The following is a 24,105-nucleotide window of genomic DNA, read 5'->3' as shown; positions in this document are numbered from 1 at the left end:
AGAGCAGTGGGAGAGTTAGACCAAATCAAATGTCCCAAAGACAAATTCTGTGATCGCCAAATCATTAGCACTACCTTCATATTAATGTCATTGCTAGCCTGACACATTCAAACCTGCAGGTTGTGGACTAAATCCCTCATGCTGCGGCCTAGCTGCAAACCTCTCCTCCACTGGCACTACCTTTGCCACCAGCAGAACAAACATGACAAAACTCGAGGTCGCCAATGCAAGGAGACGGAAAGCAAGAAGGGCCTCCTCCTTCTATGTGCACAACCTCAAACAGCTACTCTTCTCTTCTTCTGAGACTGGCCTCTAACTATTGACTGTCAGGAAAGAGCTTGAGGTATCCACTGCTCCCAGCACTGCTCCATGCTCCTCTAACCAACCCTCACCGTGGCCAACGGATGGGTTGATAAAACATTTGCATTTTATTGGAACAGTAATTCACCAGTGAGCTTTAGAACAGTCCCGGGGCAGTATTACAAAATGCCCTAGGGGCGCAACAGGCGTGAGACGCTTTTTGCATGCTAGGGGCAGTCACTTTGGGTGTTATAGAAGGGGCGTAGATGGTTGTGGGCCGCTTCTGTGATGCAAATCATGTCAGTGGACATATTTTGGGGCACGATCACGAGAGGTATTCCATCATTTGCACGCGGCATGGCCCCATTGCAAAGGTGGAAACACTCGGCCTCCGCGCCTGTACCATATTAGGCACATGGGCGTAGGGGCAAAGGGACAGTTGGTAGCCACACCGATCTCTGGGCCACGGAGAGATAGTTCACGGTTTGTGCGCACCTAAGGGTGCCTTTTGGGAGCAGATCCAGTAGGTCCGAGGGACACCCCTCAAGCAACCACCAGCAGGTAGGTACAGTCACTCATTGCACCCACCTGCAGGGGGTGTCTCGGTCTCTTTGAAATGCAGAACTGGTTGCCTCCTGCACAGTGAAAAGAAGATTGGTGACTTCAACCAGCCTGTCTGCCTTTTACTAATGCGCTGTTTCCAGAGCAGGCACAGGCTGGAGCCTACACTTTAGTTTAGACAGTGCATTAAATACAGTGCTCTGCCCCAACCTGCCGCTGGCACACCCAGGTATGGGTGTGCCGTGATGCAGACTGGGTCAGTGCGCCCTGTGCACAATTCAGCCAAAGAGAATTCCTTCAGTAATTTCGAACCATCGGAATGTAGCTGGCCACGTTGCACATAGGAACACTGCTACCCCCTCTTGGAATATGGGTCGGGGAGAGCTCAGCAAGGTACAGGGGCCTGCGAGGCCATGCGACTTCCTGCTGCGCCACTTCCGGGGCGGTTTGAGGGACGGCTAAATAAGCTGGAACCACCAATGCGCACTCTCTCTTGTGGAAGATTCATGGTGGTCAGCGTTAGGTCCGTGTTGCAGTCTGTTTCCAAGTGAGCAAGAGCTGGCTCCCTTTGGTTTGTCCAGGCGCTTTGTTAGGGTGAGTGTAGGGTTTGATCAGAACACAAAATTTCTCCCGTTTACCACATCGGAATGCAATCTACAGATAAAAAAAAAGCGCACTGGGGCCAGTGAGCTCGCCACTATAGAAATATCCTAAAAAATAAATACGGATTTGAATGCAAGAAGAAACTTGTAGCCACTGCAATCGGCTAAAAGTGGAGTTTTCAAGGTTGGCAGCTATAAAAAAAAAAATACCCCCTCAAGAGGCCCCGCCATCACAGCGTTTTTAGAAGGAGCCAGCTATAGAACTCAGTGCTGGAGCATGTGGTAAAGTAAATAAACACCTCAACCTGCTCCACAAAGCCCCTTACATCACACCACCAGTGCGCTGACAGAGCAGCTTGTGTAGCTCGAGGGCCCTGGTCTCGAGCCAACCCCGCAGAGCCCGGGAGTGGAGCGTGAGGCGCGCCCGGCCTCGAGGAATGCGCGGCCAGGCGCTGCGGACGGGGGAGTCTGAAAACGTGAGATTTCTTATCGGCATGCCCTCATGCCGACTCCTCTTTTTCCTTGAAATTAGTAACGTTTAATACTAAAGTAATGATAATAGGATTTTCCTCCTGAAACCGCATCTCTAAAAACAATCTGAAACTATTAATGGCTCGGACTTCCGCAATTACAGTCCTCTGCTTGAAACGTGTCGTTTAGTTTATTTCACCGATTTAATCAGAAGCATAAATGAGGTTATCTCCTGAATAAGGCATATCTTATTGTGCACGTGTTATCCAGGTTTTTTTTGTGTAGTTGTGGCTGAAAGGAGTGCAGGGTCAGTGTGTCTAGTGAGAGTGGACGGGTCAATGAACTCTAGCTGCTGTCATTCTTCTGCCTCAAAGTCAAAAGCAAGAAGGGCTGACTCAGGCTTTCATTCTTCTGTGATGTATAAAACAAAAACTACTGAGTGGGGGTGATTGCAAAATCGGAAACCTACATAATACACAGAACCTACACGTTGGTCAGGTAGGGACTTCATAAATATTGTAATATAACCGAGAGTGGACGGAAGGGGCTGGGGCAGCAAGCTGACAACAGAGGAGAGGTGGGACAGGCTAGGGAAGCAGGCTGGCACTCAAGGAAGGGGATGGGGAGAAAGCTGACAACGGAGGGCAGGCAGGAGGGGTTGGGTAAGTAAGGTGGCAGTGGAAGGAGGGTGAGAGGGGCTGGGGAATCAAACTAACAATGGGGGATGGTGGGAGGGGATGGGGCAGAATGCTGACAACGGAGGGCGGGCTGGAGTGGATGGGGCAGAAAGTGGACAACGGAGGGCGGACGGGAGTGGCTGGTGATGGGATGAAAGCAGACAACTGGGGGTATGCGGGGCTGGAGCTGCACATAGACAAAGAGCAGGCGGGAGAGAAAGCAAAGACAATGCAAGTTGGGAGGCGCTAGGAAAACAGACAACAGACAGTGGGTGAGCAGGGCTGGGGTAGCAAAAGGACAAGTCGGTGGTGGGGAAGCAAGAAGGGAAAGTGGAAGGGGAAGATGTAAGAAAAGAAACTGAGGGAGGGCAAGAAAGGCGAAAAAGAGGTGAGACAGCTGGAGAGAAAAAAACATGCACTCTGGTGGAGTGCTTAAACAAAGAAAAAAGTAGTGCCTCAAAAATGAAAAGTGGAAGGACACAAGTAATTCAACAGTGGTCATAGGGAGGGACAATGACAATCAATATAAGCAATGGACAGGATCTAAGCCTACTGTAAGCTAACAACATGTCTCACAACAGACAGCGCATGTGCAGTTTTTGGTGAGACCTAAAAACAACTCTACACAGGTTGGCACGGCAAAATTCTTTCTTTCTGTGATTGATAAACTGCGTGATGCAGCAGCGGGCACCTCACATAGATTAGGTGTTGCGTACGATGGTAATCCACTGGACAGGACTATTGGGCCATGGCCCTCCATGGATTGGTCTGGTCAGGGAGGTGGGGAATGACCACGAGAAGCTTCCTCCTCCATGGGAATTCCATTGTTGAGTCTTTATGCCTTTGTCTCCTCCTCTTTGTTCCTCCACTAATTTGGAACCTTTCCTGCATTGCAGCATATTCGAAGATTTTGCATATTAGGAGCTTTTCTCTTTACAAAGGACTGATATGACACTTGAAGAGCGGCACCGAGGTCCACGATCATGGGGTTGCAACCGCAGAAGCGTCAATTTTGTGGACTATATTTTGACAGCCACTGTTTGTCAATGAAACTTGTTTGAAACTATGTCAGCAAAAAAGTTGGAAGACACAGATTGTATGTTACTTTAGATGGATTGGATAATTCACAGTTAAGAGCTGGTTAAACTGGGAGGTGCAGAAGTTCTGTACCAGCGAAGTGTAGACTTGAAGACGGTATACAGGTGCAGAATGAGAAAGCACTGAGAGACAACATTAACCCAGGAAACCGAGGGACTTCTTATAATATGGACAGACTTGAGAATTGGGAAAGTCGCAAGACCGGGAGCAGGAGGAGAACCAAGCAGATGGAGAATGTATTTGGTTAAGGAGTGGGGGAGGTTTAGAATCACTTATGCATTAGAATAATTTTCATTGTTCTTAGATCATATACCACATTGATTTCTGGAAGTCGGATATGTCCCTCGGCATGATGGTAATTAACGAAAGGTAATTGTACCTGAAAAACGCAATAAAAATTGTTTTTGCAAAAAAAAATAGAATAATTTTCATTGTTGTAGTACATTTGTGGTTTATCATGAGCCGGAGAACGTGTTCCGATGCCTTACATTGCCTCTTTATGAAAACACTTTACACATTTGAGAAGCTTCTCTGCGTCTTGCCTGCCCCTGAAAGAAGCTCAGTAGGTTAGGGTGCATTCTTTCTGCCTGCCCTTCACACATACCATACCATCAGCAATCAGAAAAGCTGCCAGGAGGAAGCCATCGTCCGAGATGCTGGCTAGTCTAGGCAGGGGACAGAAACTGTGTAATAAGTTATTTTGCTTGATGGAACGAAAGCGGGCAGAGGCGGTAAATATGGTGGAATTAGTAAACATAAATAAATACATAAAAAAACGAAAAAATTAAGCACACAGAGACTAGAAAGGAATAATAATGTCCTTTATTGCCACTCATAAGCCACTCCAGCATCACAAAACCAAACCAGCAATTGCTTCCAAGACAATGTAGATTTTCCTAATAACTTATGACGGAAAGTCTTAATTTTATTAAAGACACGGAGGCGAGTATTATGCTTTCTTTTCTTGCATTTATTTCAATAGCATCAAGATAAGTGACAAAACTACACTCCCCAGAAGGCTGTAGGAGAAAACTACTGGCCAATGGGGAGAACAGAAACATAAAGAAACCAATCAGGTCAGGCCAACCATAAGGACCTATCTGACCGCAAGCAGTCCTCTTTTCTTGTGCGAATTAGGAAGATGAAAACAGAGGAATTAAGAATAACAATAGGTAAACAGTCAATAGCCAAGTAAACAGATCTTGAGCGAGGAACACCATGGACGAAAGATCTTGAGGAAACCAAGGTGGTAGCCAGATGGAAGTCGACGACAATGGCTCCGGTGAGGCAGGACCAGACTCACGAGGAAGGTGGTGGTAACGCTGGAGTACCTAGGGGGGGAAAACAGAACAAATTAGAACTGTTGTGGAGGGATAATACTCGCCTCCGTGTCTTTAATAAAATTAAGACTTTCCGTCATAAGTTATTAGGAAAATCTACATTTTATGGCAAGACCGGAGGCTCCTATTATGCTAGTTCAAAGCATATCAACAACCAGAGAAGAAGCAGTAATTACAGGCTTACAATAAAAGGTTTTGAAAACACTGTCATTAGACCAATCTGCTGACTTAAGGATATCCTCTAGGCGGGAGCCCGACCAAAAGGCTTAAGAAGCCATGGCACCCCTGGTAGAATGAGCCCCATACACCGAAGCATCAATGCCCGCAAGAGACATGATCCAACGGACCCAACGGGCCAGAGTAGCAGCGGAAACGGGAAGATGAGGTTGACGGAAAGAAATGAGCAGTTGGGAATGGGCAGAAGTCCTAAAATCAGCAGATTTTTGTTCATAAGCTTTTAAACAACGACCTACACATAACTTCGGTTGAGCTGGAAAGTAAGGATAAAACACTGTTTGTAAATTTGTTTTTGTGCGTCTCTGCACCTGAAACAACACCCTAGTTGGAGAAAATTGTCTTGAAGAAAGGTCTAAAGCCTTAACATCAGAAACACGTTTAATGGAGACTAAACACAACAACATAGTAAGCTTTGCAGACAACATTTTCAAAGAAAGGGCAGCATTATCAGGCCAATCCATAAACAATTTGAGTACCAAATTAACATCCCATAAAGAAGAATACTTAGCCAACGGAGGTTTGGAAAAGCGGATTCCTCTTAACAAACGGCAGACCAGCGGGTGAGAGCCGACCGGTTTGTTGTCAATGGGACGATGATTAAGGGAAATGGCTGATCTGTACAATTTCACCGTGCGATAAGACTTGCCAGCGCTGGCCTCTGAAGCCAGAAAATTAACCACAAAGGTCACAGAGGCTGAAAAGGGATCGATAGACCGTTCCAGACACCAGCTTGTCCAAAGAGACCAAGCGGATTTGTATACTCTGGAAGTACCAGGGGCCCAGGCCCGGCTGATAAAGATTGAAGCTTCCTGAGAAAGGACTTGGTCAGAAGAGAGAGACCGGAGAGCTTCCAGGCCGAAAGAGTCAGAAACCGATCTAGGATGAGGGAATGAGGGGAACCTCGAGGGTCCAGAAGAAGGTCCGTGGAATGAGGGAGAAGGACTGGAAAGTCCACCGCTAATTCCAAGAGAGAAGGGAACCAAATCTGGGATTGCCAAAAGGGCACCACCATGACCAGAGACGTTTGTTGGCGTCGAATTTGGGAAAGAACTCTGTTGATCATGAGAAAGGGAGGGAAAGCGTAATTGAGATGAAGTGACCAATCCTGAAGGAACGCGTCGGTCGCTAAAGCCATCGGATCTGGGCGCCAGCTGTAGAAACGAGGTAACTGAGAATTGAGGCGGGATGCAAACAGGTCGATGAAGAAAGGACCCCACTTGAGAGAGAGAGAATGAAACACGGAGGGAAGTAATTTCCAGTCGCTGGAATCCCGGAGATACCGAGAGTGCCAATCCGCGACAGAATTGAGATCGCCGGGGAGATACTCGGCCAGGAGGGAGAGATTGTGGGAGAGGCAGTAATGCCACAGACTCTTGGCGAGTTCTGCCAGGGGTTTGGATCTTGTGCCACCGAGATGGTTGATGTAAGTGACCGCAGAAACATTGTCCATCCTGAGAAGAATGGAACAACTTACCTTGTTCTTTGCGAGGCTGCGGATTGCAAAGGAGCCGGCAAGCATCTCTAAACAGTTGATGTGCAATGACAACTCCTCTAGAGACCATGAACCTCCAGTCGAGATTGGCCCACAACGGGCGCCCCAACCCGCCAGGCTGGCATCTGATTCTAACACAAGATCTGGGGCCGTGGCGAAGATAGTCCTTCCGTTCCACGCATCTAAATGGTCTATCCACCATTGCAGTTCGGAACGCGAATCTCGATCTAGGAGGATAAGATCTGAGTAAGCTAGCCCCTGACGTAGGTGTCGAATTTTTAGGCGTTGAAGAGCCCGATAATGAAGAGGACCTGGGAAGATGGCTTGAATGGAGGCGGAGAGAAGCCCCACGATTCTTACGAGGGAACGAAGGGATATGTGAGAGAGAGAAAGAACTTGAGAAATTTCCGCACGAATAGATGCGATCTTTTCGATAGGGAGAAAGAGAGATGCCGAGGGAGAGTCCACGCGGAACCCCAGGAACTCTACACTTTGAGAGGGAACCAACATGGATTTCTCTGGATTGATCAGAAAGCCGAGATCGAGCAAAAGAGATTGGGTCACCTGAAGGTCCCGCAAGAGACCTGGTTTGCTCGCATTCATCAGGAGGATATCGTCCAGATAGATGATTAGGCGAATTCCCAAAGCTCGAAGATAGGCCACCACAGGTTTCATGAGTTTGGTGAAACACCAAGGGGCCGAAGAAAGCCCGAAGGGGAGCGAACAGAACCGATAAGTGACGTCCTGCCATTGAAACTGGAGGAACTTGGAATGCGAGGGATGGATAGGGACTGTCAGATACGCATCCTGAAGATCTAGCCGTACCAACCAGTCGCTGGTACGAAGGGTGTCGCGTAAATGGATAATGGTCTCCATTTTGAAATGTCTGTAAACAACAAACTGATTGAAGAGTTTGAGATTGATAACGGGACGCATCTTCTTGTTCTTTTTGCGAACCAGAAACAAGGTGCTGAGAAAGCCCGAGGGATCGAATGGAAGTTTTAGGATAGCTTGCTTTGCCAACAGGGAGAGAATTTCTTGAGAGATCAAGCGCGACACGTCGTCGGAAAAAACCAGAGGAGGAGGTAAAGTAACCTGGAAAGGTGGAGCGTAAAACTCTATGAGATAACCTTGGACGGAACTGAGAACCCAAGGGTCCGAGGACAGGGTTTGCCATTTGGGTAGAAAAAGAGCTAAACGTCCTCCCACGGGAGGGCCAGAAGACAGGCTTACCTTGTTGGGAGAAATTGGAGTTGCTGTTGCCTCTGTGGCCCCTTTGTCCACGACCCCGGAAGCCACGGCCACGCTGGGGGTAGAACTGAGGTTTGTATTCTTGAAAACCGGCGTTGGAGGCGCCTCTGGAACCTTGGAAGTTGGAAGAACGGCCGGAAGAGCGGCTCCTGCCTCTGCCGGCCCTGCCAAAAACCCGAGGAGCAAAAACCTTTTTTATGGAAAGTTGGGCCTTGTCAAGCGAGGCAAAAGTGGAGACAAATTTAGACAGGTCTTTGACTAGAGAATCGCCGAAGAGTAAGCCGTCCGCTTTGAGTCCAGGGTCCTGAGAAGCCAGGTTGGCTAACTTAGGATCTAACTTAATAAGGAGACCTTTGCGCCTTTCATGCGTGATAGCGGCATTGGCATTGCCCAATAAACAAAAGGTACGTTGGGCCCAAAGGGAAATTTCCTCAGGATCTAGCACTAACTCATCAGAGCGCGCCGACTCTGCCAGATCTAAAATACGGGCAAGAGGGCCCACCATATCCAAAAGTTTGTCCTGACAAGAGGACCATGCTCTATCCACCCCCTTGCGAGGGTCCTTACCGAACTTAGAGAAGAAGGTGAGGAGCGGTTGGTCAATAGTAGGAGTGACTGTGATGTTGGAGGCCAAAGAAGGCTTGGGGCATTCGGATTTTAATTTTGCTCTGACAGATTTATCTAGAGGTTGACGTAGTTTGGAGGATATATACTCTCCCACATGGGGAATGGGAAACCATTCCGCAGAATTTGGATGTCTGATTAAAGCAGGGTCAAACATGGGCATGCCCTCTGAGTCTAGAATGGGTTCGGACTCGAAGGGAGATAACTTTTGCTTCTTGGGTGAAGAACCATCAACACCAAAAAGATCAAAGAGGGGTTCGTCATCTGTGTCACATAAATCATCATCATCATCCGTATCTTGAATGGTATTAATGACCAGCTTCTTAGGAACCTCCACATGTTTAAGCTTGGCTTTACTTTTGCCAGATGTCAAAGTAATCCCCTCCTTTGACTGAGGCCTGGGAGGAACATCATCCTCAATCTTGCGCGAGGAAACCTCGCTAACCACATGTGACACTTTACGGGGTAAAAAAGTGGAAGGAACCAGTTTACGTTTTCTGCTTTCCCCCGCAGACTGGGCCAAAGCTTTGGTCATCATACGTAGTAAAGAATTCTCCATGGTTTTAGACACTTTCTGCATGGAATGTTCAACTGCAGACTCCACAGAAGAATTAATAAAATGGCTCAAATCTGACTTTAAATTAACATTTTCCTCATTATCGAGCTCAGGAGAGCTGGGAACCTCCATTTCCACAAAACTGGAAAGCAACGAGTTAACCTGTGTAGAAGAACAAAGGGGGCGTGTAGAAAAGCTTGCCGGTGAAAAAACAATGAGCTTCTAAAGTAGGCGTGGCCAAGGAATGCACAGACGAGCGCTGAGGAGGCTGAGGAAACGAAGCTAGAAGCAGCGCTGACAGGCGTCACAAAAGCGTATCGTTGCAGCGCTGACAGGCGTCACAGAAGCGAGTCGCTCCGCGAATGGTTCTGAGGCAGCGAGCGAAGCCGGTAAAGTAAACAAAGCGCGCGAGCGCGCGCGAACAGACGCGCTGAATCCAAGCCGAGAAACGTCAAACCCGCTGAAACAATGACAAGTGGTAACCATAGAAACGCAGCGCAGCAAACGAAGCGTGAGGAAACAATAAATACAGCAGGAATATGCTTAAACAGTGTATAAACACAATATTAAAACAGGAGAATTGAAGAATGCGACTTATCTGACTGCGAGCAGCAAGAAAAGAGGACTGTTTGCGGTCAGATAGGTCCTTATGGTTGGCCTGACCTGATTGGTTTCTTTATGTTTCTGTTCTCCCCATTGGCCAGTAGTTTTCTCCTACAGCCTTCTGGGGAGTGTAGTTTTGTCACTTATCTTGCTGCTATTGAAATAAATGCAAGAAAAGAAAGCATAATAGGAGCCTCCGGTCTTGCCATAAAATTGAAAACAAAGCCATGTCACAAGCTCGCCATGGACCACAGCCCACATAATGGGTCACCAATGCTGTACAGAAAAAAGACACTGACTAACCTCCTTGCCCATTGCCTTGGGGACACTTGGCCCATTACTTGGGGATACTTGGCCCATTGCTAAAGGTAACGCAGGAAAAACACCTCCCTACCTGCTCCACAAGGATACGCCACTGCTGCTTGCACAAACGTGAATATGCTAATTCTGTATAGAAAAAAAACAGTAACACTTTTACTGTAAACAAAAGAAAGTTCTGCCTTAAATTGAGGTGGAATAACATCCTCATATTAATTGACACATTTTATACTATGGTCTGAAAGATGATGGTTTGATGTAATGTTTATATATTGTATTTATGTTCAAGAAACCTGTTTTTTAACTTTTATAATGCTTTTAAAAAATGTGAATGATATTTCTAAATTGGTGCGTTTTTGCAAAGAAAGTAGTAATTGTAAGATTTTTATTAATTATGCAAATAAAATTTGCCTTACCTCCTCATATGCCGGGAAGCTTTGGCAATGAGGCTCGAGGTTGTAGCAGCAATGTCTAGGTCTATAGTTCAAGGGTTTGTGCAGAGGCCATAACATAGGGTTTGCCTCTCGTGTGCCAGGATATCCAACAGTACCAGGAAATAGCATATTACACTTTGGCCATCTGCATATATGGTTTAATGCCAGGCCATTTTTTACATACATATTTGTTTTAAAATAAGCCATTTAACCAAAATCAGGAGGCAAGGGCTAAACTTGTGTAGTAAAGTAAAAATCCCTCTGAAGAGGCCAACTCACTATCAGGAGAGCAGTGCAAAGTCATTTTGCCATTCAATCTGGCTGGAACAGTGGAGAAGAGTACAATGACTGGATGGCCGCAAAATAAATTTTGTTGCGGCTGATTTTTCAGTAAGCAGGGCACAGTCCCAGTGTCCTGAGAAACAACTAGTTTTCAAGGTTCCTTAAGTGGGTAGGGTGAGTACAACTTGGCCTACAAGCCTTAATTGGACGACCCTCAAAGCATATCGGCTGGTTTAAATAAAAAAAATAATTAATACAGTGAGTTGCAGTTTCAGAGGATTCATGGACTCTTGACATCTAAAATGGCACCTGGTGTCCACAGTCTGTCTCGTACCATGGACCGCAGGCACCATTTTTGGTTTCAATGTACCAAAAATCCTGAAAAAGATCCATCGACCAGGCAAGCTTTACGCCTGAGTACCGTAGACCAATAGTGAACTTCAACCCATGCTTCACCATTGGGGGTTTGGCATCATAAATTAGGAACCACAGAACCTCACATGGTGAGGCATGGGTCACAGAAACTTGCTGTGGGTTTGCGATACTCAACAAGGGTTCATTGAACTCGTGAACCATGCTGGGGCAGAGCGTAGCATCAATGCACAACTAGGATTACCCGCATGCATAGGGTTGCATGCCGACCCTAGCCCTGGCTGTGCACAATTCAGTATGTCATTAAAAAAAACTATGATATTCACTGAAAAAAACTATTAGACACTGACTTATACTTCTGTCTCAAAGACGCAAAACCACTAAACCTTGCAAGTTTTGGTAAGCAATGCATCCCATAACTCACACCACCCCATGCAAAACAAACAGCAAAACAAGCATTTAAATGACACAATAAAGAAAAGGCTGATTAGTAAGAGCAAAACCTGGTGAATGACTTGAGTTATGGCATATTTCACTGATTTTGTGCTATTGGGCAAGAGTGAGTGAGTGAGTGAGTGAGTGAGTGTGTGTGTGTGTGTGTGTGTGTGTGTGTGTGTGTGTGTGCGTGTGTGCGTGTGTCCGTGTGTGTGTGTGTGTCCGTGTGTCCGTGTGTGTGTGTCCGTGTGTGTGTGTCCGTGTCCAGTATTAAGTTTGCTTCGCCATGAGGTGGCATGAAACGGTCCCACTGCCACACAAGTCAGTTCTGAAGCGTATCCAAAGTGGTAGATAACCAAAGGCACAAAGAAGCTGGAAATCTAAGGACCATATTACCACTCTCTTTAAGGCAGGGTGTTGCATTTTGTCCAAGAAAAAAAACAGTTAGTTTGCTTTTTGGCTAGGTTGCATGCCACTAGGCCACCACCCCCTACAGGGACAAGTTTATGCACCCAGCAGTCCGATTCTCATTTTTGATCCAACCACATTGATTTACAAATGTTTTAATGGTGCAGCAGATCCCAACTGAAAATCACCAAGACATCAATCTAGAAACATTTGTAGAAGAACGGCACATTACATCTGCCAATAAAAGCATGTGCCATCTGTGCACACTGGCATACCGTATCCATGGAGCAATTGAGTCAAAATATAGAGAGGGTAAACATTGGGACACAAACTTCACACCACAGAAAAGATTTCACCCAGGCTCACGTTCCCATGAGAAGCAAAACAAAAGGAGTCTGCGAAGTTGATGAATGGAATACTACACAGTTTCTCAAAAGCCCTATACCAGCACTAAGTTATGTTTTCCACAGACGTAACGTTGATAGACACCGCCAACAAAATGGCGGGTTACTTTTCTCTGGCTTTGCAGAAGCAGACATTTCAACCTCATTTTCATCCCTCTTGCGAGAAACCCCTTCACTGGCATCTGTCCTTATGCATGCAGTGGTGGCAGAAGGCAAAATGATGGGGCACCTCAGCAGAATGGTGCGAGGGGCCCCTGAGACTCCCATATCTCTCACAAATAATCATTGGCATGTGACCCTCGCTGAAGGGTGCAGGAGCCTGTGTCACACTCCTGGAATGCAGTTGGCTCTCAGCACTGTGTCGCTTGGGAGAACGTCACAATCGGGACAAACCAAGATACCCTTTCCACTTGAGTGTTATTTCCTTCAGTCTATTAAAACTATGTTAAAAAAGTAGCCAACACTAAAAACACCGCTTTTTACCTAAACAACGCAAAATTAGTCCTACCAAGTAGTTAGCTAGTGTGATATGTAGCTTGCTGTCCATGTGGTTAGTGCTTCTGTAGCTGGGCGGGACGATATGCCCAGAAATGACCTAGGCTAGTGCAAGACACTGCGACTTGCCTCAAAGGGTGTTTATGGACTTTTCTGGCTGGCAAGACACTGTATATTTTCATCTTCTATGCCTTTAAAGGCAGATTCCGGGTCATACTTGTGCAATTGAACGAGTTACAATAGGAGGCCTATTGCCTAGTATTCCACATGGCTAGCCTGAGCCGTTGTAACTAGCCTTAATGTGGTAAGAGGTACTGTGATTTTTAGGTCTCGTCTGAGCCAGCGCTTTAGCGCTGCTCTGGCGAGAGCTATAGAAAACGGAGATCTGGAAGTGCAAACAGTGCTTTTCAGGCCCCCAACTACAGTGCATGTGCGCCGGTCGCGCGCACCATTTGTCAGCCTGAAAAGCACTGCCTGATCACTTTCGCGGCCGCTTTGATGTCCTCAGTGAGCCGTCCGGCCACTGTGAACATCAAAGCGCCCGCGAAATGAATTACTTTCACTTTAACGTTCGCACCTACTTGTTTATTTAGGTCTTGTGCCCTGGCGATAACCTCTTTGGGCACCAGAGTCTGCGTTTTCATACCCAGCTCGACGCTGGAGGTTTGTTATTCTGGAGATTACACCGGTTAGGCAGTGTTACTCTGAGGACTGGATGACGTGCCAGGATTCGTGAAGTCTGAGTCAAAACGGGGCTCTTAAAACTAGAGTCCCCTACAACGACGTTAAAGAGAGAAAATGGCGATAATAATAATGTGATGTGCTGCTTAAAGTAAGTATTAACCACTGTGCAGCTTTACCGATGGATCTCCCCATTAGAGGCACAAGCAGATACATACCTTGAATGTATGAAAGGAAGCGGCTGGAATGTCACTATCTAAAGACGGCGCAATTTTTCCCACAGCTTTATTTTGGGTGTGGGAAAAAAAGACACACAAGATGGCATTTTAGCATTACATATCCATATACTTATAGCCAATCACAGTAGACCTCATGGGCACACATAATCCATCGGGCTCATATAAGGAGCCCCGCAGCTAGCCCCCCCAAGTCCATCCGTACATCACCCATGCGCCCCATACCAGAGGGTGCGCAGACGGCGCTATTTTAAAAGATAACTTTGTCAGCTAACTTCCAGACACCTCTCAAAGCTGTTACGAAATTGCATACATCCTTGTTCCTTCTTTCTGACTGACCTAAGGCCTTTCATATTGGGAATATTGCAAACGTTTGCGGTTTTTGTTCCCCTGCTTTGGGCCGCGAACAAGCATAGAATCGCTTTTGGCTGCGCCCCAAACGCCACCGAGCGCAGCATCTATACATCAAACACAATCAGGATCATATGCGAGCCGCAGGGGATGTTCTGGGGCTCAAGGGATTAGGTGGGGGAGGGGTCATCCTTTAGGTATTTGCGCCTCTCTGCTTGCTTTTTGAATGGTTTCTTTTTCCACAAATAGCCGATGCAGAACTCTGATATATCTCTAACTTCAAGAAAGCCGACCTGAAACTGCCATCCACAACCTTCAAATCACCCTGGACTTTCATAGTAGGAAATTGAAACCTACAGTGTGGTGCTGGACAGGCAGCCTCTAGCTTTGCACTGCATTTATTCTTCCTCGTGTCTTGCACAGACAATATTGATTGGATCTCTGTTCTTCATTTCACACGCTTTGCCGGTCCGTGAATTCACTACCCTTAGGGTTAAAATATATATATATATATATATATATTCACATATATACACAAACACCATTTATTCAGCACCAAGATACCCTTTGCGGTGAACGTGCGCTTCACAAATACACGTTGTATATAATTCAGAATTATTCTTGATTTCAGTCAAATAGCTGTCGAAGCTCAGCAAAGTTCGAATAACATGGCTGACTTATTTTTGACATATGGTGCCAAAAGCACATTGTGCCCACTCTAATGCCCCTCAGCTGGCTACACGTGAAAGTAAAATCACATTTCTAGATAATTGGAATGGTATGTCAACCCTTCCCCACAGCCATCGCTCTAAGAATGTCTTCTCTATAAAATGGCTCATAATTTACAGTGAACCTCTCTCAATTTCCTATTCCTGACCAGATACAAGCACTTTGGAAGAAGAACATGTCAAACCCGTGGGACAACCTTCAAAGTCCCTCCATGTAGCTCCTTAAACTCGAAGTAGGCTACCTACAAATTGGGAGAGATGTGTAAACTCCACTCTTACCAGAGCTGGATCCTCCAGCGCTCTGACCAAACCTCTACATGCGCCCATCTAGATTTAGACTAGAAGAAGGCTTTACTTTAGTCTCTGAATGGACAAGCTGGGCTGTTTTAAAACTTCAAGACTTCCAGACAGTTTTGCCACAACTTACCCTTTTTTCTCATCCTCCACTTTTAGAGCCATAAATTGAGCAGACTCAGCCATTGCTTGGCAAACCTACAAGTAAATAAATAGGCTTCGTCCTCTTTTAAGAAGCAGTTTCTCTATTAAGGTAAGGGAGGGCCATACGGAGCTGCTCTAAATGGCCTGTCTTATCACCTGAGCTAATTCCGGTGTTTAATGAATAGATCTTTGTATTTCTTGGTAAATCTGGTTGTGTATCATTTGAATTATTTACTAATCTCTGCAAACCCTGTATATTTCCTCCTATCCCGTGTAATTTTCAGACTTAATCTGATGGAGGCGTCCATGTAGCTGACCAGCAGTGAAATTAGCGGTTCATTATTGGAGTTGTTTGGGGTGGGGGGGGATGTTGCATTCCGATGGAACGCCCTCGCGTCATGACAACAATCCCTTTTTAGGTCTCGCCTGAGCCAGCGCTTTAGCGCTGCTCTGGCGAGAGCTATAGAAAACTGGGATTTGGAAGTGCAAACGAGTGCTTTCCAGGCCCCCAACTACAGTGCATGTGCGCCGGGCGTGCGCACCATTTGGTAGCCTGCGTGTACATTTCGCGGGCGCTTTGATGTTCTCAGTGAGCCGCGCGGCCACTGAAAACATCAAAGCGCCCGCGAAAGTGCACACATTTGCCACCCCCTCCCTCATCCCACTTCCTGCTTGTTTCACAATGTTTTTTTTCTTTCTCAGTATTTTCTTTGGTTCTCTCTGTAGCGCTCTCTTCTTAGCTCTTAGTCTGCCTCTCCCTGTCTCTTTCTCCCTGCCTGGCTCTGTCTTTGTTTTACTTTCTCTCTTTGTCTGCCTCCCGTTCTCTCCCTAACTTTCTCATCTTTCTCTAGCCATCTGTCACTCTCTCGCTCTCTTCTTGTCTCTCCACCTTTCTTTCTCTGCCACTTCCTGTCTGTCTTCTCTCTCCCTCTCTCTGTATCTCTGTCTATTTTTGTCCCGTGACTTTTTTTTCTTCCTATCTTTCATTTCTCTCTTGCTCTCTCTGTCTGTCTCTATCGTTATCTCCCCCCCCCCCCTTATCTGGATTTCCTAATTTCTGTCCCTGATTTTCTTTCTATCTACCTCTCTCTCTCCCCCATTTATTTCCCTCTCTTCCAGGCATCCAGTTCTGGGTGTTCTTAATGTCCTGGACAAACTAAGAATGTTCGGTAATAAGTATTATTTTTGGGGTGCACGTGTAGTGAAAAACTTCTGACACAAACTGATGTCAGTGACATGGGCAGTAACTGCAGAGCGTTCAGTGCTTATTTTGTGTGTCTTTCCCACTGGAAAGCTTTGCTTGTGAGCAGTCACCCGGTTTTGATGTTGGTGTTGCATGCTTCTCAAGCATTCTGCTGGATCTGCAGGACAGGAGTGTTTTTCGGGGTGCCACCGTTTGCTCTCTGCTTGTTGTAGATACCAGCCGATGTGTGGCATTGGCCACTAAATAACATTCATTCAGAACTCTGCATCATCGTATAACGCGTCTGTCCTTCATGTACCAGCCTGCTCACATTGGGTCTGAGGCTTTCTCCTTGCACTTGTATCAAATATCATTTTCTATGGGCTTCCAGAGAATGGTTGTCACTGGCTGAAGTTCTTTCCTTACTGACTCTCGGTGGCCATTGGTCAAGCTCTGGTATTAATACACGCAGTCGCGCTCTTTATTCCAGGCCAGAAGGTCCCAGCAGCAGGTTCCTTTGATAAGAGGCGGCATGAGATGGCACCAGCACAGACGACATTTATTCGGAGCACAGAACCATGTGCCATCCGCTGGATTAACGGACAGACAAACAATACAATGCATATCTACCCTGACCACAAAAGGGCTACCAAATATTGTGATCCAAGGATGTCCTGTGCAATCACTGGCACCGCCTTAGAAGGGGGCGTCCCTGCTGCAGCAGTCTTTGTTTAAGGTGCAGCGTGTGGTCTGAGCACCACTCAGCAGGTCACAAGCCCTTTGCGCCTCTAAAGGTGGATGCATATCTATCAGAAGGATGGCATCATATTAATGTCAACATTTCACTCCGTTTGCAGTCGGTTACTTTGGGCCAGACGAGAGCGACCAGTCTGATCCCAGGTACATAGCGCTCAAACGCTGCTGGAAGGCTGTTAGGAGCTGTAGCTCATCGATGTTTGTCTGCATTTAAACAGCTGCTCTTGTCTCAAGTACTTTCTGACCCTTGTTAAACTCAAAACGATGATACTTCGGACAGCAGCGAGGTGCCAAGTTTGCTCTTATCCTAATTTTACAAAGCAGGAGTTGTAGCATAACATTTTTAACTGCAGCTCTGACCGCAGCGCCACATCCTCTGCCTCTAAATGTCACAGCACAAGAGACCTGAAACACAGTGTGAGGTGAGGATTGTGACATAATGACCCCTCTGCCCCACATTTCTCAGGGCCTTACTTTATTCATTTCGGAAGTGGGAATCACCCCAATACCCCTCCCCCTCTCTCTATCTCTTTCTTCTCTCCCTCTCTCTCTTTCTCACTCTTTCCCTTTCTCCCTCCTCTCTCTTTCTCTCTCTCTCTCTCTCTCTCTCTCCCTCCCTCTTTCTTTCTCTTTCTACCCTCCCCCTCTCTCTCCTCATTCTCTCTCTCTCTCTCTCTCTGTCTCTCCCACCCTCTCTTGCTCTCTCTCTCTTTCACTCTTTCCTCTCTATTTCTCTTTCTCTGTCTCTCTCTCCCCTCCCGCTCTCTTTATCTCTCCTCTCTCTCTCTCCCCTGTTTCTATCTCTCTCCTTCTCTCTCTCTCTCTCCCCCTCTCTCTTTCTCTCTCTTTCACTCTTTCTAACCCTCTCGCTCTCCAACATACACTCCACATAATACCACTCAGTGCCACATAATTACATACCACATATTTACACTCTACTCAATGCAACATAAATACACCCCGAAATCACTCAGTGCCACACAATTACAAGCCACATAATTACACTCTACTCAATGCAATATAAATACACTCCACAAAATACCACTCAGTACCACAGAATTACACACCACTTAATTACACTCTACTCAATGCAACATAATACCACTCAGAACCACATAATTACACGTCACATAATTACTGTATTCAATGCAACATACATGCACTCCACATACCACTCAATACTACATAATTCAACGTCACATAATTACTCTCTACTTAATGCAACATAAATACACTCCGCATAATACCACTCTGTGCCACATAATAACATAATTGCACTGAACTCAATACAACATAAATGCACGCCTTTGGGTCAAGTCGCGCTATATAAAAAAGCAACAAAAAAAAACGTTTGCAATGCCATAGGTCTCGCATTACTGAATGTTTGCGCTACTGGTGTTGCATTATTATTAGCAATGCCAATAGCTCAAACTTTTATAATGCGAGACCTATTGCATTGCAAATGCTTGTTCTTGGCTTGTGAGGCTCTGTGTACTTTCTTTTTTTTATGCTAATGAAGGCAGATTGCGGGTCATTTCTTTGCAATACGAAGGGTCAACAGGCTGTGGCCAAGTGACCAGGACTTAGTGAGGCTGGCCCAAGAAATAACAACCAGCCTTAAAGTAGTAAGGGGTAGTCTAATTTTTCTATTCAATGAGCCTGTATGGCCCAAGACAAAGTTCTTGGATGAACAAGGCCGGTAAGACTGCTCTCCCATGGCAGGCCTAAGCCGCAGTATCCAGTAGACACAATCAACACACACTGCTGGCTGGAGCATTCTTTCAGAGGGGTTGAGTTCGTATTTGTCCATGACAGGAAATTATACATAATGACTTATTATTACAGATCAAAGAACTCTGGCTAGAAGTGGGAGCAACGTAAATAGGGGTGGGGAGAGGTAGAGTGGTGAGGGAAGGTTGCGGATGGAGCAGCTCAGAAGGGATGTTACCTTTTGGGAACTTCTATAAATGTGTTTTTCACAAGGCTCCCAGGTCCGAGAAGAGAAGACCAGGAATGAACAAACCGAGAACTACCAATTGCTGCTCTCAAGGCCGGAATAATGGAAGCAGGGTACGTCTCTGCTCCTAAACCCTTCACCCTTAAACATTGGATCCTAACCCCTCTCCCTAACCTTATTCTAAATAAATATCATACAGATGTTGCTTAATAATTTTTCTTTGTATTACTTTTAGAGAAATGACGAACAATGAGATGGTCAACATTTAAATTGTAGTCCACAAGGAAATGATTTGACAATTTCATGTATGTGAGCAAATGGTCTTCCCAGGAGCTGCACATGGCAAGCTAGAAATGTCCAGTTCTTAGTTTCTGCTGCGGAGAAGTCAGGGTCACCTCTGTACTCAGACCAACGGACAATCCTGGCCAATAACTGCATCAGGTTCCGGAGACATTAGTGACCAAACCCTAATGATCCAGTTAACTGGACAACGTGACCCTAACCCTGGAAACTAAACACTGGAATACTACATTCTTTATGGAGATTGGGGTACCATTGTTCATTTGCAGTGGTGAGATTTTGGGCAACTTTACATTTTGGGGATGTTTTTATTGGGTTCTCAGCCTCGTAGACTGAAATCTACTGAACTGTAAATTCTTTTCTGTCTGGCACTTCTGGTTCATTTATTGGAACACTGTAAACACACTTGATAGTAAGGATACAAGAGTTTTGCATGATAGACGGGGATAAATGAACCTTTCCTCTAATAGAGCACTGGCCATTGGACTTATGTTATTTGCGTTGTAGTGTACTGACAAATAAGCTCAATAATTGTTTTTGGGAGTCAAATCTGAGTAAAAGATGGGGCTAGTGCATTCTGGTTTCTATGGATTACCATATTTTAGCCACCCAATATTTCTTTAATTACATAAAAGTTAGTGAGTTGACAGAATATGGATCAATTAATTAATCATGATTTTTAAAGTAAAACAGGAACCCAAATAAGGGCATCCAGGCGCTATGACAACCGACTACAGGCAGGGCCAAGAATGAAACCAAATTGAAAAGCCAAGCTTTCAAATTTTTTAAATTATGATTGCCTATGTAGACTGCCGTAGGTCCGAGGCGAGGGTGCTGCAATGCCTACCCGTCACATAAGTAATGGACCGGCCCCAGAGCCTGGAGCGATGGACTCAAGCAGTCTGCAAAATGTGATCTCTAGAATCAATAAATGAAGGGGTTGGAATATAGACCTGGGGCCAGTCTCTCCCCAAGAGCCCTAAATTCATGATATGAGCGTCATACAGAATCCTTTTGTGGAATGGAGACCCTGTGAAGCTCTTAAAACCTCTTAACTGCTTGGCCCCGCTCATTAGACTGCAGGCAATACGAAACATCACTTAGAATCCGGAGCTCCTATACTAGAGAGTGGATTGTTATCGTCGTATCCAAATTTTATATGCCACATGGCTATTACGCAAACATTTCATTTTAAGAGCTACAAGTCATTCACAGAGTGGTAATTAGTCAACAGCTGCCCTTATTAAAAAATCCCATTGTATGTGGGAAATTGATTCTTTTCTCTTTTTCTCAGTTGTATCCCACACAGGAATGTACCATGTTTTGCACTTAATGAAGACTAAGTGTGTATTTTTTAGATGTTCTATATAGCCTATTGATTTCATGCCATCGTTTTAATATAGATCGAATTGATTTTATCCAGATTATTTACCTGACTGATTTTATTCTTAAGTGTTATTTATTTCTCAAAATACCATGGAAGTTTTCCTTATATCAATTTCATATGTTTATGTCATATTTGCTACTTAAACTGTGTAATCTGTGAGATGTTGTATGATTTTATCAGTTTTAACTGTTTTATGGATTAAGCATCCGAAATGAACAAATTTGATGGGGATGATAAAAAAACTTTTTCACTACAGTTTTGGCATTTTTCTTACTTTTTGAGCTTTCAACCCACTTCCAGTTTGTGGTGGAAACCAGTATGAAACCGATGGGTAATTGAGGAAAGTTATAGATTTCTAAAAAGTAGAAACATTTCTGAATTCAGCAAGAGGTCATATGTTTTAGATCCCCAAAGGCTTCCACAAGGAAACTGTTGAAATAAAGAAGTATTGAAAATGAGTAGGAAAAAAAGTGTCATTTCTGAGAACGTTTTCATCTGTAACTTTTTGTCACAATGGGCAGTTTATAAAAGCAAAATACCATTACGTCCACTGGACCTTTCCTGTTGCGGCTATATATATATATCTCAGTTTACGCATGCAGGTACCACGCAGAGAAAAACGGATTCTTGAATACGCTATATTCTGCTGTTCAGGATATCGTGTTTATTTAATAAATGGTGTAAAGCGGATATATTTTGTGGGTTCTCCAAGAGCCAGAGGTACACTATTGCTCCTTGTGGGGAGGCGGTATGGATCGATGCCAGGGTAGGGTGTACTCTCATTTTGTTTGTTTTGCCTCAGTTTTGAAATGCCTAGTGTTTACTGGGCTTTCTGCCCGGGAGTGAATACACCTATAAACCCCGGGGGGGCGGGGGGGGCGGCAGAAAGTCTATTGAGCTGTGGGGGGAGGTAGAACACACCCCATGCCCAGGGGGAATCACCCCACCCAAAACTTCTGCATTAATGCAGCCCTTGGTGTCTAGTTGGCTTTCTGTTTCCTGGGAGGGGGGGGAGGGATTGGGATAATTGCGCCCATCTGACCCCCAGGGGTGGCAAAAAGTCTGTCTGTGCCGTTTCTGGTACGGGGCAACGTCATAACCATGGTTGGCAGCCCCCGCTCCTAGGGTTTAAAAACATTTACCCTGATGTCTAGGAGTGTGGCTTGGGGATAATTATCCCGAACTCCCCCCAGGGTGAAGCAGTAAGACATTTCTAGCTCTTTGTTTTGATAGGGTGATAGCTATGCCCATGGTGGGCAAGCCCCACCCTCTATTATTTTGGGTATAAAAAAAAATCGGTTCTAGTGGGCTTTCTATCCCCCAGGGGGGGGGGGCAAGTTGTAAGTAATAACCCGGTTATGACAGAGACTGTCACACGATTTTTGGGCAGTGTGGAATGGCCATGCCCATGATGGGTAGCCCAAACCCTATATTTATATTATACCCTGCTGCATAGTGGGCTTTCTCCCCCATCTCAGGGAGCAGATCAGGGGTAATCAATCGTATCTGCACCCCCCCCCCCCCCAGGGCCAAAAGACAGAAATTATTAAGGGTTCAGGGGGAGGAGGGGTGGGGACACAAGCTCGCCTAAGGGGCACTCCCCCTCCAAAATCCACAGTGTCTAGTGTGGCGACCCCCAAGCAGGGATCCACTCGTCAGAGATATCATTGGAAGGGGAGATTCACCCCTTTCCACCGATACATCACCTGGAGCAATCACTGCTCGGGGGCTGAGATATGCCCACCTACAATTGATGAAGTGAAAGTAAAACAAGCAAATCAGCTGGTTTTACTTCCACTTTAGTGTAATGACATCAGCGCACCATACAGGTTTCAGTAAAAACAAGGTAGTTACACAAGAGTCAATGTAGTCGGCTCTGAAGACAACTATTTTACCATGTAGTTATCAGAATGTACTTGTAAGAAGTAAAATGTAAAATCACAGAAAGGCAACACAATTTTAAATATATTAATAGGAAAAAATATAAGGTAACAGTGAACATCAATTTTTGACAACGTTTTCGTTTGAGCGATAGATCCAAACCCCATTCTTCTCTCTTTCCCATCTCAAATGCTCCTACTTAAAATGCTGGATTTTTCATATTGCATATACTCAATTTATTGTATGAATTTATGTTTGTTTCTTTGTTTTCATTTGAAACTTTGCCTTTGTTGCAATGTTTTACATGGCATGGATTTATTGCAATGAGTAAAAAAAAATAAAAATAAATACATGAAGCAGTCTCTCATCGTGATTTCCTAAAATAATTAACTTAATAGCTTGCACAATATTTACCATTTTACACAATAATTGCGGGAAAATGTTTGTCATGCTGGAAGCCCAGCCAAAAAGGAGTCCCTGGCATGAAAAAGTATGAACTGAAGGGGACTTGGCATAAACAGTATGACTGGGTGAGGGCATTGGAGGGGTGCTTGGCATGAAAAAGTATGAAAACAACTGCTCTATATCGATTTATGGAAAATCCTTCTCACTCTGGTCTGCTAAAGGAGTTGGCCAGCATGGCTGTTCTGGGGCCAGCTCATCCCTCCATAACACTCATCGTTGATCTGCGCTGCCAGTTTCATTCCCACCATCTCTCGTCAGTGGCTCAAGCAGGTTACAGCGACAACTGTCCGTGTATGCTCTTAACACAAGAGGGAAGACCTATTACTGCTTACCGGAAAGCTATTGCAAGACCTAATAATAAAGTGAAACTGATGCAATCACTATTTAGGAAGGTTTAACACCAAGCACTGCTGTTGCACTAACCAGTGCACATGTAAACACCTTCTATGGTTCCTCTACCCGAAAATTCTAACACCTTTGCCAAGATCTACGAAAGGTTCCCAATCTAACATTCTACTAAAGATAAATAACACAAGAGAAAAAACTCCTCCCCAGGGTACAAAAAATTGTTTTAACAGCACTGCGGAATCACAATAAGTAATTCACAGTTTATATGTAGCTGGCCAACTGACGATGCATAGCCGGGTCTGGTGGCTCAGTGGCCTAAAGCAGCCACTGCAGGGGCCTGTGTCTGACCTCATGGTCACAGGTTCATATTCCGGCGGATCCACTCAGCCTTTCATCCATCTGAGGTCGATAAAATGAGTACCATTGAGTTGGGT

At 45.3% G+C, this 24,105-nt stretch overlaps 1 protein-coding gene across 1 annotated transcript in view; it reads right to left on the bottom strand.

Moving 5' to 3' along the window:
• LOC146867262 (transmembrane protein 150A-like) overlaps positions 1-24,105 on the bottom strand; it is a 640,885-nt gene that overhangs the window by 445,133 nt on the left and 171,647 nt on the right. The window lies entirely within an intron of this gene.

This window comes from Triturus cristatus, chromosome 1_2 (assembly GCF_964204655.1).
Source record: "Triturus cristatus chromosome 1_2, aTriCri1.1, whole genome shotgun sequence".
NCBI lineage: Eukaryota > Metazoa > Chordata > Amphibia > Caudata > Salamandridae > Triturus > Triturus cristatus.
This window is presented reverse-complemented; position numbering and strand designations above follow the sequence as displayed.